At 36.2% G+C, this 13,585-nt stretch overlaps 1 non-coding gene and 1 pseudogene across 1 annotated transcript; one reads left to right on the forward strand and one right to left on the reverse strand.

Moving 5' to 3' along the window:
- Nucleotides 1–314: 314 nt before the first annotated feature.
- Nucleotides 315–9,082, reverse strand: LOC116140421 (annotated as a pseudogene).
- Nucleotides 1,587–1,693, forward strand: LOC116140449. The gene has a single exon (XR_004129626.1). It is a non-coding gene; the product is annotated as a small nucleolar RNA R71 (small nucleolar RNA).
- Nucleotides 9,083–13,585: the final 4,503 nt, after the last annotated feature.

Below are 13,585 nucleotides of genomic sequence, written 5' to 3' on the forward strand. Positions count from 1 at the left end.
ATTGAAGAAAAGAAAAAGAAATTCTTTGAAGGCTAGGGTTTGAAATTGCAAAAATGGAGAGAATGAAGGTAGGTTTATGAAGATTCTCAGGTTTTGCTGCAGCGAAAAAACTTTTCGCCGTGGCGAAGTTCTTGAATTTCCTTAATTCCAAATGTGGTAGTGTGTACGATGCCGCGACGAAGAATAGACTTCGCCGCGGTGAAATTTGGAATCCCATGAGCACTCAATTGGCAGTGCATACAATGCTGTGGCGAGATTTTTCCTTTGCCGTGGTGAAGTCTGGGAAATTTTGTTTCATGCCACATTTTGATCATTCACCTAAAACACCAAAAGGCAAACGAAATTAAACTATTTCCTAAGTCAGATAATATATAAACAAACATAAAACAACTCAAAATTAGAATGCTTGGGTTGCCTCCCAAGAAGTGCTTGTTTATAGTCAAAAGCTCGACTTTCTCATTCTTTCATCAATGTGGATCCTTGTAGGGTGCTTCACTTCCCTTTGCCACCTCTTGGTCTTTCCTTTGGAATTTTGGGCATTCTCATAAGCATCTTTTTAGAACTTTAAATTCATATATGCGTACTTGAGATGAGATGGTGATTGGTTGAGTCCAATTCTTGGAGTCTCTTGCAACACCAATTTTGACTTGTGCGCATTTACACCAAATTCCTCAAATTGTTCCTTGTGAGGTGAGTTGCTTAGTTGAAATTCCCCTAAGTATCTTGCACACCATTTTGCTTTGAGATTTTCCTCTTCATTAGTCTTGTCTTCTTGTTCTTCCAACTTTTCTTCATTGTGAGGTTGCTCCAACACTATGCCTCTCCTCATTGTTATGACATTTAATTGTTCTTTAGGATTTGTGACCGTTGTGCTTGGCAAAGAACCTTGAGATCCTGTCAATTGTTCAACCACTTGCCCCATTTGAACCTCCGAATTTCAAATGGACACTCCTTGATTTCTGAAGTTTGAGCGTGTCTCATTCATAAAACTTATGGTTTCTTGCATGAATTTCTCAAACATATCCTCCAATTTCGACATTCTTTGCTCACATGGTTGATGATTCACCACTGGTTGATGGTTTGGCACTGTCCTTTGATTTGATTGACTGCTTTGATTGCTCAAGGACAAATTTGAGTGATTCCCCTAACCAAGATTGTAGGTGTTAGAGAATGGGTCATTTTGCAGCCTTTGTGAACAAACCATGTAATTCACTTGCTCGGTTGTTGAGAAGACTAACTGGTTTCCATCTTGGCATTCCACACTCCCATGGTTTCCTGCACAAAACTCACAAGTTATAAAAGGTGAATGAATAGAATTTACATTCATACCTCCCAATTGACTTTGAAGTGATGCATTTTGTGTTGATAATGTGGAAAACGCATCGACTTCAAGTAAACCCATTGTTCTCTTTGGCATTGCTCTCTCATTAGGTCTTTGGTAGTTATCGTTGGCCATCACCTCAAGCAATTCATAAGCATCTTCTAGGGTCTTTTTATTTAAGGCTCCGCCTGCTGCCACATCTACCATAGTTTGAATATTTGGTAGCAACCCATCGTAAAATGTTTGGACTTGTATCCAAAATGGTAGACCATGATGTGGACGTTTCCTTAATAACTCTGTGTACCTCTCCCAAGCTTCATAGAGTGATTCATCATTGCCTTTCACGAAAGAGATAATGTCATTTCTCATTTTTGTCGTCTTCTCTGGTGGGAAGTATTTTGCAAGAAAATTTTGAGCTAATCCGTCCCATGTGGTGATTGTCCCAACTAGGTGTGACATGAGCCAACCTTTTACCTTATCTCTCAGTGAAAATGAGAACAATCTCAGCCTAATTGCATCATCAGTCATTCCATTAACCTTGAATGTGTCACATATCTCTAGAAAGCTAGCGATATGCAAAATTGGATCCTCATATGAATTTCCACCAAATTGGACTGATTGTTGGATAATCTGAATTATTGTCGGCTTAATCTCAAAGTTCACTGCAACAGGTGGCCTTGTAAAACCACAATTGCATTCTTGCATCGTTGGTATGGCGTAATCCATCAACGTTCTATGTACTTCTGCCATGATCTCCACTGCACTACAAGAAACAGTTAATTAACCTTAACTACAAAATAAAAATAAAAACTATAAATAAAAGAACTCAAGCTTAAGACTATACAATATTTATGATTAACTACAAAAATGAAATAAAAGCTTCAATTTAGCACTACACTAGATACTATCAATATTAATAATCAACCATCCAAGGCAACGACGCCAAAAACTTGATGCGTGCTGTTGACAAACTTGCATATGTGTAGCAAGTGCACTGGTCGTAAAAAGTAATAAAGTGATAAGTAGAGTATCGTTCCCATGAAGATAGTGTTACTAAGTACCAATTTCTTTAGTTTAAGTCCTAATTGAAGCAACAATAAATTGGATTGATGAAAAATTAACAAACTAAATACAAATTAACAAAATATAAATGAATGATAAAGAAATTAAAGCAAAACCCAACAACTTAACTAATTAAACAATGCTAAGAAAAATGCTAAGGTGTTGATTTCACCTAGATACGCTAACCCAAATCATAGAATCTATTACCCAAGTTCTAATTCCTTGATTGAAAATTGAATTTCCTAAGTTGTAAAACATACCTTCTCACGCTATATTTTCCTACTTATCCCTATTAAGCTTCCGCACCCAACAAAATGAAGATTAATAGTTCAAATTCTTTTAAGCTTTATGGAATTCTATCTAGATTTCATAGATCGCATTTATCTATCTCTAGCTTTCGCTCAATCTATGGTATTGATAGAATAGGAACAAGTTGTTTTGCTAGGAACGTGTTGAGGATGATCGAATTAGGACTGTAAAGAAACTAAGTCCTTAAAACCCTAATCTTGAGATGCCACAAAGGTTGATCACTCCCTTTGATAAGTCGAGATTCAAGCATTCAATCAAGAACACAAGGAGGCGAAGCAAATAACTTTCTGAAATAAACTTCAATTGATAATAATCTGTCCCCAAAAAATAACCCCAAAAAATAACATGGCTACTCCTTTTTATAAGCAACAAACCCTAAAAGAAAACCCTAGCTAATTGAAAAATGGGTTGGGCCTAAGTACAAGCAAATTGGGCCTAAATAAACCTTAAATAAATAAAAGACTAAAGAATCTAATGATAATTAAAACATAAAAAAAACCAAAGATTAAATAACGAAAATTAATTCCTAAATTAATCCTTGCATCCAACTTGATTTCCGAATCTACCCCTTGCATAAAAAGATAATAGGCCATCCTTGGTGAAGCTTTGAAATCTTTGAATTTAGTCATAGAGTCTTCTAGTACAGCCTCTTTGTATTGCACTTCCATGATCAAGCCTTACAAAGCCTCTTTCATCCTATTTGTCTTTGCCCTAGTCATTGGACTGCCAATTCCTTGTAAAGGATCTTGAGAATATTTGGGAACATCAACTTGGTCAGCACCTTGATCTCCATTATTCAACTGCTCTTCGAAAGGATTCATCCTCAAATCTCCTACATCAAACAAAGGTAAATCAACAACATTAAAAGTTGCACTAACATTACCATAGTCGCTTGGCAAATCTAGCTTGTAGGCATTATCATTGATTCGCTCCAAGACTTGAAAAGTTCCATCTCCCTGAGGCTGCAATTTTGATTTCCTTTGTGTGGGAAACCTCTCTTTATGCATGTGCACCCAAACCCAATCTCCAAGTTGGAAGACAACCTTCAAACACCCCTTATTGGCTTGCTTAGCATATTGCTCATTCTTCCTTTCAATGTTGGCCCGAACTCTGGCATGTAAATCCTTCACAAAATCTGCCTTTTTCTTACCATCAAGATTAACATGCTCATTAGTAGGCAAAGGTAAAATATCCACAAGTGTTAAAGGATTAAAGCCATAAACAATTTCAAAAGGAGAAAATGAAGAAGTAGAATGAACAGTCTTATTATATGCAAACCCAATATGTGGCAAACACTTCTCCCACTGCCTTAAGTTCTTTTGAGTGATAACACGCAACAAAGTAGTGAGTGCCCTATTAACTACTTCAGTTTGACCATCCGTTTGAGGATGTGCAACAGTAGAAAATAACAGTTTGGTTCTTAATTTATTCCATAAAGTGTGCCAAAAATGACTTAGGAACTTAATATCTCTATCACTAAAAATTGTCTTAGGCAACCCATGCAAACGATCCACTTCTTTAAAGAACAAATCAGCAATATGTGTTGTGTCGTTTGTTTTTAGAACATGCAATAAAATGAGCCATTTTACTAAACTTATCAACGACAACAAATATGCGATCCTTACCAATTTGAGTCCTTGGTAATCCTAAAACAAAATCCATAGATATATCAATCCAATGTTGATTAGGTACAAGCAAAGGGGTATACAAGCCATGCGGTCTAACTTTAGATTTTGCTTGCCTACATGTAATGCACTTATCACAAATAGATTGCACATCATGCTTCATATTAGGCCAATAAAAATGCTCACTTAATATATCTAAAGTCTTTAGAACACCAAAGTGACCCATCAAACCTCCCCTATGACTTTCCCTAACAAGCAACTCACGAACATAACAAATAGGCACACATAATTTATCTTTCTTGAAGAGAAATCCTTCATGCCTATAAAAATCACCAAACACACACTTATCACATGCATTCCATACTTGGCTGAAATCAGAATCATTGGCATACAAATCCTTAAGCAATTCAAAACCAAGTAATTTAGTTTGCAATGAAGTAAGTAATACGTACCTCCTAGACAATGCATCAGCCACAATGTTTTCCTTCCTATGCTTGTATTTGATTATGTAAAGAAACGTTTCTATGAACTCCAACCACTTAGTATGTCTTTTATTAAACTTACCTTGGGTCTTCAAGAACTTCAAGCTCTCATGATCGGAATGAATGATGAATTCCCTCGACCACAAGTAATGCTTCCATGTTTGAAGAGTTCTCACTAATGCATAAAGCTCCTTGTCATAAGTAGGATAATTCAATGCTGCCCCACTTAGCTTTTCACTGAAATAAGCAATTGGTTTGGAATCCTGCATCAAAACAGCTCCTATTCCAATCCCGGATGCATCACATTCTATCTCAAAAGCTTTATCAAAGTTAGCTTATCTTTCAAAGTTTTGAAAGCCCAGTCATGCACATCATCCCATTTAAAAACAACATTCTTTTTAACAAATTCATTCAAAGGTGCAACAATAGAACTAAAATCTTTAACAAACCTTCGATAAAAACTTGCTAACCCATGGAAACTTCTCACCTCATTCGTATTCTTAGGTGTAGGCCAGTCCCTTATTGCCCTTACCTTTTCTTCATCAACACTAATACCCTACGAACTAACAACAAATCCAAGAAACACAACAGATTCCATACAAAACATGCACTTCTTAAGATTAGCATACAATTGGTGCTATCTCAACACACTAAACACAACATGCAAGTGTTTCACATGTTCATCCAAATTTTTGCTATAAACTAAAATATCATCAAAGTAAACTACCACAAACTTTCCCATGAAAGCACGCAAGACATGGTTCATCAACCTCATGAAGGTACTAGGTGCATTGGTTAAACTAAAAGGCATTACTAACCATTCATACAATCCATATTTAGTTTTAAGTGCAATTTTCCATTCGTCTCCCTCTTTCATGTGAATCGGATAATAGCCATTCTTTAAATCAATTTTAGAAAACAATTGAGAGCCATGCAATTCATCGAGCATATCATCTAATTTGGGGATAGGATGTTTATACTTTACCGTTATCTTGTTAATAGCTCAGCAATCCACACACATACGCCATGTTTCATCTTTCTTTGGGACTAAGAGGACAGGAATCTAACATGGGCAAAGACTCTCACTTACAAATCCCTTTTGCAATAGCTCATCCACTTGCCTTTGTATCTCCTTCGTTTCATTGGGATTACTTTATAAGCAGGTCGATTTGGTATGGCGGAACTAGGTATGAAGTCTATTTGATGCTTAATTCCTATTAGAGGTGGTAATCCATGGGGAATCTCCTCAGGAAATAGGTCCTCAAATTCCTGCAATAAAGGCACGACAACACTAGGCAAAGATGAGTTAAGGTTGTTAGTAGAAAGATAAACATCCTTGTACATAAGTACAAGTACTTGTTGCCTCGCCATCATTACACTCTTAACCTCATGTTTTTCAGTAAGTACACTCATTCTTTTATTTTTCTCTCCATGTTGCTCACTTTTTTCTCCTTTTTGCTCACTTTTCTCTCCATTTTTCCTCTCGACCTCACTTGCTCTCTTTCTATTTTCCTCTTGCTCACACTATTGTTTCTTTCTCATTTTGCACTCTCTTGCTATCCTAATTTGGTCCTTACAAGCTTGCAAAGGTTTGAGAGGGGCTAATTGGTGTGCTGTCATAGGCAACCAGAATTAAAATCTAAGAATACATGTAGTAGTGCGAGTAAGGATCGTTCCCACGGAGAGTGTTTAGCCTAGTTTTATGCTACGTGAACAAGGATGGGGGGGATTTGAGTATAAAGAAAACAATTTCAGGAAAAAAAATAACTAAGGGACAATTCAAATCAAATTATCGAAATCAATTAAAAGAACAAACCTTGGTCTAAGTCAACATCCACCATCAAAATTTTACAACTGATCATCGATGCAAGTATATATCAATTCATATTTTGAATATTCACCATTGGAACTATTTTCCTATCTCTCCTTAGTTGTAGTTAATTAGGAAACAAGCGATCTAATTAATCTTACTACTAAACAACCCAAGACAAGCGCTAAAGGTTTAATCTGGTGGCAGCCTTAAGAACTAGAGAGATCGATGAAGCTAAACAACACAAACGCAAGCGATTGTATTTAATTTAGTTGAATGTTCTTCTTAAGATTTAATAATTCCTGACACAGTGAATTCTTAACTCTTATTTACTCACAAATTAGAGGGATCAAACAATTACGGATTTGATATCTAATTTAGCAATAGATTGCAACAAATAATAAACTAGTAGGCCTCCTAGTAATTAAATGAGACAATCATGAAAATAGGCATAGAAGAACATCCAATACTCAAGGCATATATTGAACACTAAAGACATATTAGATCTCACAGTTTTATTGATTCCGAGGCCTCTGTTTCCTTCGACCAAGTTATGAAAATTTAGCCGCTCATGGCCATCATGAAAAATCAAAAGAGCAATTGCAGAAGAGAAGAAGGAGAGGCGTGTGTGTCTCTCCCAATCTGATCTCCTCTTTAAAAATATCCAAATCAAATTTGGAATATCTACTAAATCTCCTAAAAATATTCTAATATCCTAAAATAACATTTATCCTAATCTGATTAATTGAAAATAAAATAAAGTCCTAATGTAAAATAGGAAAGTGGTGTTTCCAGCTGTAACTTGCGTGCAACAAGTCTTCAAAACTTCCAATAATAAACTGCCTAATTGACTTGCTTGATAGGGCAGAATGTTCCAGAACATCAGCAGTGCAGGTGCGTCAGCTTCAAGCCCGATTACAACCTTGATACAGCGAGTATCTCTCCAAACTCAAAACATGAAAGTTGTAGATCTATTTCTTAGGGTTCCACAGAATTTAAAAAATCTCAATCGGAGCTTGGATGAGAGAGTTCTTCCCAGATTACGAAGCAATGTCAAAACTGTCCGAATTCACCTAATTAGTTTCGTTTTAATTTAACGCCTCCATTTGCATCCTAAATAAAAATAGAATAATAATGAGTACATTTAGGCAAAAAATAAGTATAAAAGACTAGACATTAAGGGGGGTAAATATGACATTTTGCATTCTCATCACTAATACAACTTTTCGGTTGTTCATTACAAAAGAATAACGATTTTTGTACCCATCATGCGACACCCTCCTATCAAACTGCCACGGTCGGCCAAGCAATATATGACCAGCATACATCGGTGCCACATCACACAGAACCTCATCCTCATACTTGCCAATTGATAAAGGAACTCGAACTTGCTTGTTTACCTTCACTTCTCCACAGTCATTCAGCCATTGTAGCCTGTACGGTTTAGGATGCTTTTTCCACTTCAAATTCAACTTTTCTACCAACAAAGTATTAGCAACATTATACAACTTGCACTATCAATAATCAATGTACATACCTTATCCTTCACGTGGCATCTTGTGGGAAAAATATTCTCACGTTGCTCCTCATGTCCTTCATCTTTAGGCTGTATACTCAGGGCTCTCCTTGTAACAAGTAAATCACCATGCATAGGTTCTTCCACTTCAACATCAGAACAATCCTCCAATGGTGGCATCTCATCGTCACTTGAGCAAGCACTTTAAACTTATCAATTTGCCCGTACAACCATAACCTTTTTGTTTGGGCATTCGGAAGCAATATGTCCGAATCCTTGACACCTAAAACACTTAATATCACGTGACTTAGTAAGAGTTTTAGTTTTGGGTTTACCTTTAGGAATAGCAACCGAATTCTTCGACTTTGCTTCTTCTTTTGTTTTGAAGGCAGCTTTGTTGTCCTTCCAATTTGATCTCCATGGAGAGTTAAAGGATGAACAAGATCTGAACCTTTTGGACTTGATTTGCTTCTCCACTTTAATGGCTTTGTGTAGTAGCTCCTCCATCTCTACGTAATGTTGCAACTCAACCACATCAGCAATCTCCTTGTTCAATCTGACAATGAATCTAGCCATTATTGCTTCTCTGTCTTCCTCTATGTTTGCTCTAATCATGGCGATTTCCATCTCCTTATAATAATCCTCTACACTCATGGAACCTTGAACCAACCCTTGCAACTTCCAATACAAATTTCTATAGTAATGGCTAGGTATAAATCTGTTGCGCATCACCAACTTCATCTCTTCCCATAACTGAATAGGTCTCTCACCATTCCTGTACCTATTGATCGCCAATTGATCCCACCATATACCTGCATAATCTGTAAACTCCATGGCTGCTAGCTTTACTTTCTTCTCCTCGGAGTAATTATGACAATCAAATACGTGCTCAACCTTTCTTTCTCACTCCAAGTATAGCTCAGGATCATTCTTTCCTTGAAAAGTCGGAATTGCCATCTTTGTTATGCCTATATTGTTATCTCTTTTGCCGTCAACCTTCTTGGTTCATTCATAACTTGTTCTCTCCATTTTAGAATCAGCTTTGTCTTCTTCGTCGAACTCACATCTTCTATGTGATTTAGTACCGGAAGAGGACTCCAAATCATTTAATCTCACATTCAACAATTTAAATTGGTCAATAACAGCCTTGATGAAGAATTTCATGTTGACTTCTTGTGGTTCTCCTTACTCATGGTTTCAACCCGTGAAATTATATAAAATAAAAGGTGTTGTTCCTCACACACTCCTTCACGTGTTTGCACTCAAATCAGATTGTTATCACTCGTGTTTCACACTATGTTGGCTTTTTCTTGATGATGATCTCTCTTGCCTTTTACAACTCAAAGCCAAGCCAGCCCCCTTTATGTTCTTAATAGAATCAAAGAATTCAAAAAATCTCAAGTGTGACAATCTCAAAACTCAGAACTTTAAAAACTTAGTTTAGGCAAATGGTGAACAGAAAGAAAGACCCAAGATGACTCTAAAGAACCAAGAAAAATAAAGAAACTCTAAAAGGAAGCAAAAGACATGTGAAAGAAATCACTAGAATTGACGCTAAATGATTAAAAAGGAAAAAGATGCAAAACAACTTGTATATACTTGAAACAATCACTAGAACAAAAATAAAGGGAAACTAGAACAAAATAAAAAGGAAACTAGAACAGAATAAAGGAAACTAATTAAACAAGAATAAGAAACTCAAGCAAGAAAAACAAGAATTGGAAACTTAATTCAACAAAAATAGAATACTTAGAAAAGAGAACAAGAATGAGAAACTAAACAACTCGAAATTGCCACTTTGTTCTTTTTTTTTTCATTTTTTTTTTTTTTGCTTTTTCGCTTTTTTTTTTTTTGGCGGCTCTTTTTTTTTAGCAGAAGAACTATGAAAAGATGAATTCAATTTTTTTTTTTTTGTTTGAATCAAGAACGCAAACAAAGAGTATTGGAGATAAATAACCTGTTTCTAGCAACTAAAGCTCTGATACCAAATGATAGAATAGGAACAAGTTGTTTTGCTAGGAATGTGTTGAGGATGACGAATTAGAACCGTAAGGAACTAAGTCCTTAAAACCCTAATCTTGAGACGCCACAAAGGTTGATCACTCCCTTTGAAAGTCGAGTTCAAGCATTCAATCAAGAACACAAGAAGGCAAAGCAAATAGCTTTCTGAAATAAACTTCAATTGATAGTAACTGTCCCCAAATAATAACATGGTGCTCCTTTTTATAACAACAAACCCTAAAGAAAACCCTACTAATTGAAAAACGGGTTGGGCCTAAGTACAAGCGAATTGGGCCTAAATAACCTTAATCAATTACAAGACTAAAGAATCCAATGATAATTAAAACATAAAAAAAACCCAAGATTAAATAAATGAAAATTGATTCCTAAATTAATCCTTGCATCCAACTTGATCTTCCGAATCTACCCCTTGCATAAAAAGATAATAGGCCATCCTTGGTGAACCTTTGAAATCTTCGAATTTAGTCTTAGAGTCTTCTAGTATAGCCTCTTTGTATTGCACTTCCATGATCAAGCCTTGCAAAGCCTCTTTCATCCTATTTGTCTTTGCCCTAGTCATTGAACCGTCAATTCCTTGCAAAGGATCTTGAGAATATTTGGGAACATCAACTTGGTCAGCACCTCGATCTCCATTAGGTATTTATCCCAAGAGGCACAATCACAAATCACTTGTTATTCTCATTGTGAACAACATACATTTGAATGGTGATCAAGCATCCAAAAGTCATTAAGCAAAGAGATAACACTCAATCATGAAATTAAAACTCAAAGTAAATCAATTCATATAAATTTGAATCATTGTATCAAGGTTACATCAAACCCTAGCTAAACAACTTAGTTCATACTCAAAAACAAAACAAAATAACAAAAACAAACTGAATCCAGATTCATCATTGGAAAACAAGCAAAAGATGGAGAAATCTTCTCTAATTTGAAGCCCAAATCTTCAATAATCTTCTCCTTCCAAGAGCTACCTTCCAAATGACGAACCAAGACCCTTTTCCCTTCATTTTGGTGCTAATTTATACCTCTTTCACTTAAGGATGAACCCCTAGCAAGCCAAAATGCGTCATTTTATTTTTCACATCTGACGCAGTTTCGCTGCGACGAATATTTTTCTTTGTAGCGGCGAGGATCTTTCGGGCAAAATTTGAGCATGATAGATTCTGAATCTGGAAAAGTGGTAAACATATGAATTTTATCCCTCTCAATTATATTTCTACTCATTCAAGAATCAGCTAGATCCGAGGTCTAAATCGCACGTTATCACCAAACTACTGAATCACATCCAAAGACATTTTTCTTCGGTTCCCAACATACTGTTCACAACTTCAAGCCTAATTTTCACCCTCTTCCAGTCTGAATTAGGAAAAACTCAAAACATGAAAGTTGTAGTTCTGCTTCTTATATTTCCAAAGCTTCTAAATTCAGGTCATTTTGAGTTTCCAAGCTCAAGTTACGCAATTTATGCTCAAAATCATCGTTTAGGCCTACAAAGAAAAATTAATATAATTAGGTAGCAATTATGGCCCAAATTATATGAAAAGTATCCTAAATCCTATCGAATTTCAATGCAAAATCATAGAGAAAAATAGAATTATCAAAATCCATTAGGAGACTTAAATTTATTGTATTGAGGATCATTTCCTAAATAAAATGTAACAACAATAAGACTTTTAACTTAAGATAATAAAGAAAAGAAAAAAAAAAAAATCATAAAGCTCAATATCTTGATTTTATGTCTAATCAAAATACTAGAATTTAATGAAATAAAAAAACTAAGTGAAAGATTAATTAGCCCATATTATAATATACAAATTAAAACTAACAATTAAGAATACATGATATTCTAAAATATGAATAAAAGAAAAACTAAAGAAGTTAATTTTTTTTTTTTTAAGGGGGAACATTTGCAACTAAGTTAAAATTTACTACAAGTTAGTTTTCATGTTGGGTTTGGATACATACTGTAGATGGTAAAAATCTACGGTTATGGAATAAGATGTTCCTATGAGGTTGAGGCCACTAATGATCTGTTGAACCTGCACACACAAATAAACAAGCGCAAAGCTCACAAAACATCGGTGTGGTGTCTACCGTAGGCACTTTGATGCTCAAGTCAACAAGGTTGAAAGAGGCTTATTTAGTAAGGGTTAAGGGGAGGAAGGGTTACTGGAGTCTGATTGGAGGCTAGAACTATGACAAAGGTGCTAGTTCTTAAAAGCCAAGACTTTAGGAGCTAGTAGGTGGTATTGAATAATGGATCCTTAATGAGAGGCAATACCTTTGTATATATAGTGGTCATAGGATCTTTGAATCCTAGTAGGACTTTAAGTCCATAATGGTAGAGTTCCTGTAAATGGGAAAGTCCTTGACTTACTTACCTTTGGAGGACTAAGAGTCCTAATTCAAGATCTTGGATGAATTAGGATGAAGGTGAAATTCTTGGGAGCATTTAGGATACTGATGAAATATGAAGTAGATGATTTAGGGTTTTAGTGGAACCCTTTGAAGTTGTCATGGACCAACGGGGCTGAGCTTAGATAGGTTAATGATGAGGCCCAATCTGGGTGATCCAATCCCATGAGAAGCTTGGTCAGTGTTGTGGGTGGCCCATGGCATGGATTTTTAAAGTAAGCCCAACCAGAATTAGGCAATGGTAGTGGGCATGTATTAGATATTTTAGCGATTGGACTTAGTAAGGCCTAAGATGTTTTTTGGCCCATACAGTTAGTCCTCCACTCTCTAAGTTAAGAAATACTTAACTTGGCGAGTAGTCCAATCCGAGTAAAGGTATACTAGACTGAATGAGGTATACGAGGCCGAGAGAGAGTACTTTGGCTGAGTGAAGGTGTCAAGCTGAGTGAGAACACCTTTTGATTGAGTGATGATACACTTAGGCTAAGTGACAGTGCTTCATGTTGATGGAGGATGCAAGGTGTATCTATTGTAGATGTCCCTGCTTGGTTAGTCGAGTTAAGTGGGAGGGTGCGAGAAAACTCTTGTAGATGTTCTCGATTAACCAACCAAGCCGAGTGAGGGGATGAAAGGTGCATCCTATAGATATTCACACTCGATCAATAAAGCTGAGTGGCAGGATATGGGACATATCTTTCGTAAATACTTTTATTCTATCAACCAGGCCAAGTGGGGAATGAATGGAAAATCCTTTGTAGATGTTACCACTCAATCATCCGAACCTAGTGGTAAGATTACACTCTGAATGGTGCCTAACTTGAACTCATGTCATCGTTCTTGCTTACTAGGTCTAGGCTGACTAAGTCGAGTGGGAAGGTGATTGGGTATGATACTTACCACTCAGTTTGTGAGTTGCTTTGGTCCTTATCTTGAAGTGTCATGACTTCAGCTAGATATCGGCATCTCAAGTCATCTAGTTTCATTAATGTAGGATACGTGTAAGGCTGATTTGATTCATTT

Source organism: Pistacia vera, unplaced genomic scaffold (genome assembly GCF_008641045.1).
Source record: "Pistacia vera cultivar Batoury unplaced genomic scaffold, PisVer_v2 Contig372, whole genome shotgun sequence".
Taxonomy (NCBI): domain Eukaryota; kingdom Viridiplantae; phylum Streptophyta; class Magnoliopsida; order Sapindales; family Anacardiaceae; genus Pistacia; species Pistacia vera.